Genomic DNA, 6,019 nt, shown 5'->3' with positions numbered 1-6,019 from the left:
TTTTTTTTTTTTTAAATCTATTCAATTAAAAGTTTTTGACACTTGACTATTTACAATATATTCTTTTTGTTTTGATCGAGAAAAAGTTTTCGCATGAACTTTTTTTGCAGTTGTTGATTATTTATCAATTAAAGGCCTTAAGTATTGACATAGTTTTTTGCGCATTTCATCGCAAGTTTAGCGTTAGCTCGAAGCATAAACTAACGAACGAACTATACTCGTTTTAGAGGAATTTTCATTCAGAAGTCAAATAATCATATATAATACAGTATAATATGCTTTAGAATTGTAGCCCCGGGTATGCGGGAAAATAAGGAGAAGAAATTATCCTTATGTGCATCGAATGAAAAGAAAGCAAACAAATAAGGCGCGCGCACATACAAACTCACATAGTGCATTCAACTTTTTAGTGACAATAATAAGAATAGTAAGTGTGACATGTTTTTACTATTTATTCATTCATTCAGTCAGTCATTCATTCACTGTAGCATTCTCACGTTTATGCAATGCATATAAATCATTCCGACAGTCTAGCTCGGTTGGCTTAGTGAGCCATTAAGAAAAAAAAAAAAAAAAAAGAAAAAAGAACTATGTTAAAATGATTGAGTGGAAAAGTGTTGAAAAATGCTTTGTGTACAACTTAGATAGTTTTGTCTTTTTTGTATACCTATCGAAAAATGTGGGATGAAACCATTTGCATCGTTTCGCTTGTAACGTTGTTTCGCGTTAGCTAACATTAACTCTATAAATTATGTACAGTTGAGGAGTCCAAGCACATCTTTCACAAATCTTTCCTGGCTAACAAGGCTTTTGCGTGTTCTTACCATTTCCATGATGGACCACATTTTGAGTTGATTCATTTGTGTCCATCTTTTTATCTGTTTTTGCTTCTTGTCTTCTTATTGTAATGCTCCCGCAAAATTGAGCATTCTTACTTGATTTCGCCTCGTTCGACTTAAGAATAAGGTGCACAGGCATTTGTGTATTTAACAGCCAGATCGAAGTATTTCTAAGAAGAAATTTCTATTCCCGTATTGGTTAACTGATTGATTGGGATCGATATCATTTTGAATTTTGATGCCCATGCATACAAAAATTGTCTAACCTTACGCGATGGGTATCCAAGATTCCTTACCAAACGAGTGTAGCAGTCTTATTTGTTGTTGTTGTTCGCTCACATTATATCAACTAAAAGCCTTTTAGTTCTCAAAACTTAAAAACTCTTGATTTACGGGCATGCATATGTATGTGTGCAGTAAATGGTGCTGATAATCATATATTTTTGCATATCATTCAGTAAATGCTTTTAAGTATTTTTTTTTCTTATATTTTTTCTTTACATAAAGGACTTTAAACTTTAAAATTACTTTAGAACTTTGTCTGTATACTTTGGTCTTTGGTATATTATTTCTCATTAGTTTCCGTTAATATGTACTATCCTACTTGTGGTATACTAAGTTTATGCAGACATATAAGATATATGGGACCTTTTTTTGTTATGCTATCTGACTCGAAAACATTTTCGCAATCAAAAGAAGCAGGTCTGTTCGTCTCTCTTTCGGTTATCTGTGAATCTACTAACTTACCTACCTAGTGAAAACTTTCAAGATATTCTGAGAACGCTTGATACACTGAAATGTTTCCGTTCAGCGAGGACGGCTGTTGAAAATGAACTTGACCGATTCATTTTTAAGAGTTTCACTTAGAAAGCTATATTTTGAAAAAGTTTTTATATAAACAGCAAAGTTGCACATTTCTAATAGTTCTCGAGAGAAAAATCAGCGAAAAATTGTATTTTGAAGGGACAAAGTATTGAATTCCTATTGCTCCATTTATATAGCAATAAGGTCTAATTTTAATTAGTTTACGATACAAATTTTTCAAGATTGGTGCTTTAACGAACAAATGTACTTACTTTTGTAAATTTGGGGTATAAAGCTCTAGTTCTCGCACTTCTCATCGTATAAGGCGTCCCAGCATAAGTAAGCCTTTGTAAGGCAATAAAATATAATTACACTAACCGGAGGTCGGCTTTAATCGACATTTACCTTTTACTGCGTTTTCTATGGATTTTTTCTAATTAGTTTTTTTCTTCGCATTAGAGACTATGTAAACTAAAAATAAATGATTTCTTCATATCAAAAACTGGAAAAAAAAAAACGAAAACAACAGAAAAATACAATTAACGAACCAATTAACAAAAATTCGTACGGGAACTATTTAGACCGATAATAACGAAATTTAATTTAAAGACGATTGTAGTACTCTACCAAGTTCCAAAGGTAAATTTCTCAATTATCTGCTGTTGTGTTTTCCTTTTCTTGAGACTCTGTTATATAAATATAAATTTTTTTCATCATCTAATTTTAAGTGAGTATGAGCAAGACGGTGACAATGGCTCTGTACATTCCACAAGCCTATCCTATGAGTATATTCTACACGGACCATTTTATAATAACTGCGGTCGAAAGTATCGATCAATAATCGTAGATGATATGGTGACAAGAGAGTAAAGTATTGCGCATTTTAATGTTGGAAGAGCCCTTCGTATTACTCATGCACAAAAGAACTTTTCTCTGTAAACGAGATTTCATGGTTCATTTAAATTATTAGCAGTAGCGGCTTGCGCGAATTGCTTTCGTAATACCACAAAAAATGAAATTATGAAATAAAAATTTCCAAAACGACTTAACTTACGTAATTCATTTTTTTGATTTACTGGAAGCATAAATTAAAAATACTGAATGTGGAGCATGTGTTAGTGCGGAAATAACACATCACTTAATATGTCTCTGGTCTGACACATTTTACAGACCCATAAGGTTTCTGGTTAGTATCAGCGTTGAAAACTTCATAATACTCTGATAATTACGCTACTTCGAAACTCTAAATACTGCAAAATTTTGCATTTCGTTGTTTGTGATGAAGAAAAAAACCATTAACAACCAGCATAAGCTTGAAGTGGCTTGTTGTGGCACTATGCATGCTAAGCACTCTGAACGCCCGAATTCGGAAGTTGTTCCAAAACATATAAAAAAAAGGGCACAAAATCGTTTTGGTTTAGGTTGCATGACAATTCATTTGGACATCAACATTGCAATGAATGTATGGCAAAATAGAGCAGAGACTTATGAAGTGATGTGAGACAAGTGACTTTTTGTAACTATTACTAGATGCAGTCCATTATAATATATAATATATATTCGGCGATCAGATTGAACGCCGCAGACATATTTGCTATACTTAAATATTGTCACGTGCAAAACCATAGTAGCTATGAAAGTCCGCAATTGAAGTAATCTCGATCATCATAAAGAAAATCTGCTTTCCTTTGACTTAAAGACGGCATTGAAGAGCTTTTGAGAAAATGTATTGAGCTTAAGGGTGAAGTTTCAGCTTATCGCAACTATTGATATAAAAATTGCTATCAATATTTATCGAAAAAACAATTGAGTACTAAATGGCGACTGATCAGACGACTAACATCTCCGATAAATGACAATATGTTATAGATAGATAGATTTATATATATTTACTTAAAATATTAAATATTGAAAGTTTGGGTTAAAGTCGATTGTGATTTCTTATATTCTTTTTTTTTTTAAATTTAATTTTTTTCAATTATTAAAATTTCATCATTGAATGTAGTTATTGCTTTATACGAATAAAATGCTTTTCATTTAATTTCTTATGGGATTGCGTTTGTAATTTACATTGTATGAACTGTAGCAAATCGATCAAATATTTTCTAAGCCATTACATTTTAAAATTAATTCTTTCAATCATCTTAAGAGCTGTTGTATATAATTCGTTCATGTGAATGAGGCGCAAAATTAGGAAAGATTTATATAAAAATGTATTATTTTATTCATGTAGCATGGAACGACAGGTCTACACACATAATCAATGTTCGGCTATTGTTGGGTTATTGGGCTGCCTAAAGGGGTTTGTGTTTGAACGTAATTGCAAGCTGGTATTAATTTCAATTCATGTAATTCAATCTATTATACATAGGTAGGTAGATATAGGTTCAGTGCAGTAACATGTTGAAGTAAAAGATATCAATTTCAACTTCGGAATTAAATCTTTTATTGGATAAACGTATACCTTAAATAAGCAAGTACATTACAATCGCGTTAGGCCGACGATTGCTTATTTTACTCTACTTTGCCTAATACTAATACATTATTTTTTTGCCAAAAAGTACTAAAATAGTATTACTACATCATGTCGCTATATAGACATTTCATTAGAACACTTATATGAGCTGGGCTGCAAGAAAATAGAGTTAGTTAGCCAAAATTTGCTGCAGTTTACTTTCACCTTAATATCTTAATATCTTAAAAATTATACCATTTTGCAATAAAGGTAGTAACTTTCGCCGAAAATGTTATATGGGAAGAGGTTCGAAAATCGGCATTAATTTAGTACACCGTCGTGTTATCATTCGGCGATTTTTTTCCAGGTTTTTTATATTACAAAACTTCTCGAATTTTCTAATATCAGTTGGTGAGCTATAGTAAAACTAATCCGATCCAATAAATTTTCAATATAGTTCGGTTTAGGTTTAGTTTAAAACAAGTCATTGTATCACATTTGCCAAGGCATTTCAAAAATTACAATCCATAGATTGAACAGTAAAATGTATTGGTAAACCTTAGGTAGGCAAACGGGCAGACAGGCTTAAACCGTTTAGAAAAATGATTCTGTATCAGTCGGTGTTATGTACCTCTGGGTGTTACATGTACACGCATAAACTTAGTTCACCCTGTAGTACAAGTGACGTAATATGTAAGGTACATATATAATCTCACAAATTCACTTTTTTACTTCCACTGGATTAACATTATTTCTGTGAATTGAGGATAACAAATCGATTTGCTAAGTTTCAACTCTCTACTTGAATTTTTTCTGATGAAGGGTAAATCCAGATCAACTGCAAATAAGCCGAGAATCTATCGAAAGAACATTGTTTTATGCAATATAGTGAATACGCTTCTCTTTATTATCGTTAGATTGCCAGTTAACTATTGCAACTTCACTTTTGAATTGTCGATAATAATTTTTAAGAGTTTTTTAAAATGTTTTTATTGCCCGGTTGCTTTCGAGCATCTTCGCATGAAGCAGCCCACCGAAAAATTATTTTTTATGATGGAGTAGAGTTGGCAAGTTTAGTTTAAACCTTATTCGTCCCTATTAAACGGGGGCTTAGGTTGGGTTGAAAAGTAAGAAATATAGCGCCATTAAAACCGGTGCTACTCGTCAACAAATGAACAAATTTGAGGACTACTACCTTCTAAGAATAATATGGACATTTTTGGCTAGAGATGACGCTAATGTCTCAATCTTGAGATATTCTACCTGACGTCTTATATACTTTTCTTGGTGATATGTGTAAAAGTTGCAAAATATTTTTTCGATTATAGCCACATCAGTTGATCGTAAACATATTTATGTTAGACTTTACGGTAGTCTTGGTAAAACTGTGTGCATCAATTTTTCATTCAAATTAATTATCTCTCATGGAATGTAACCAACATTTTTTTTTCTTGTAGATTTGAGTTTATGATCGGATTATGTGCGTTTGTGGGAATTAATAATAGCTTTAAAATTTAGGGTAACTCTGTTAAGATATATTTAGCATGTCAATACGTTGGCAGAACTGAAATTAGTGAATAAATTTGTGCATTAAAAATTGAGTTTCCTATGTCAAGTAATATTTTCATCATTGCGAGTGTTTGTAACGGAACTATTTTCGATTAACAGCGAATTAACGACACCATACAAATTTAAGTATGATCCTTGGCTATTATATTATTACGAAAATCACGCATTTGATAAAATAATTTTGCTTGATTTTGTAGGGAAAGAAATTCCTTGAAAATGTTGAAAGCAAAATCTGTGATGCTTTAGTTGTTTTTCTCCAAAAGTAGAGTAGCCTTATGTACTTACCGATTGAGGAAAAGACTCGGAACAATTATAAGAAATAAAGTACTGGCAACAAAGGTATTGGACACTT

This window comes from Glossina fuscipes, unplaced genomic scaffold (genome assembly GCF_014805625.2).
Source record: "Glossina fuscipes isolate IAEA_lab_2018 unplaced genomic scaffold, Yale_Gfus_2 59, whole genome shotgun sequence".
NCBI lineage: Eukaryota > Metazoa > Arthropoda > Insecta > Diptera > Glossinidae > Glossina > Glossina fuscipes.
The sequence above is the reverse complement of the archived record's forward strand: the minus strand, read 5'-3'. Positions refer to the sequence as shown.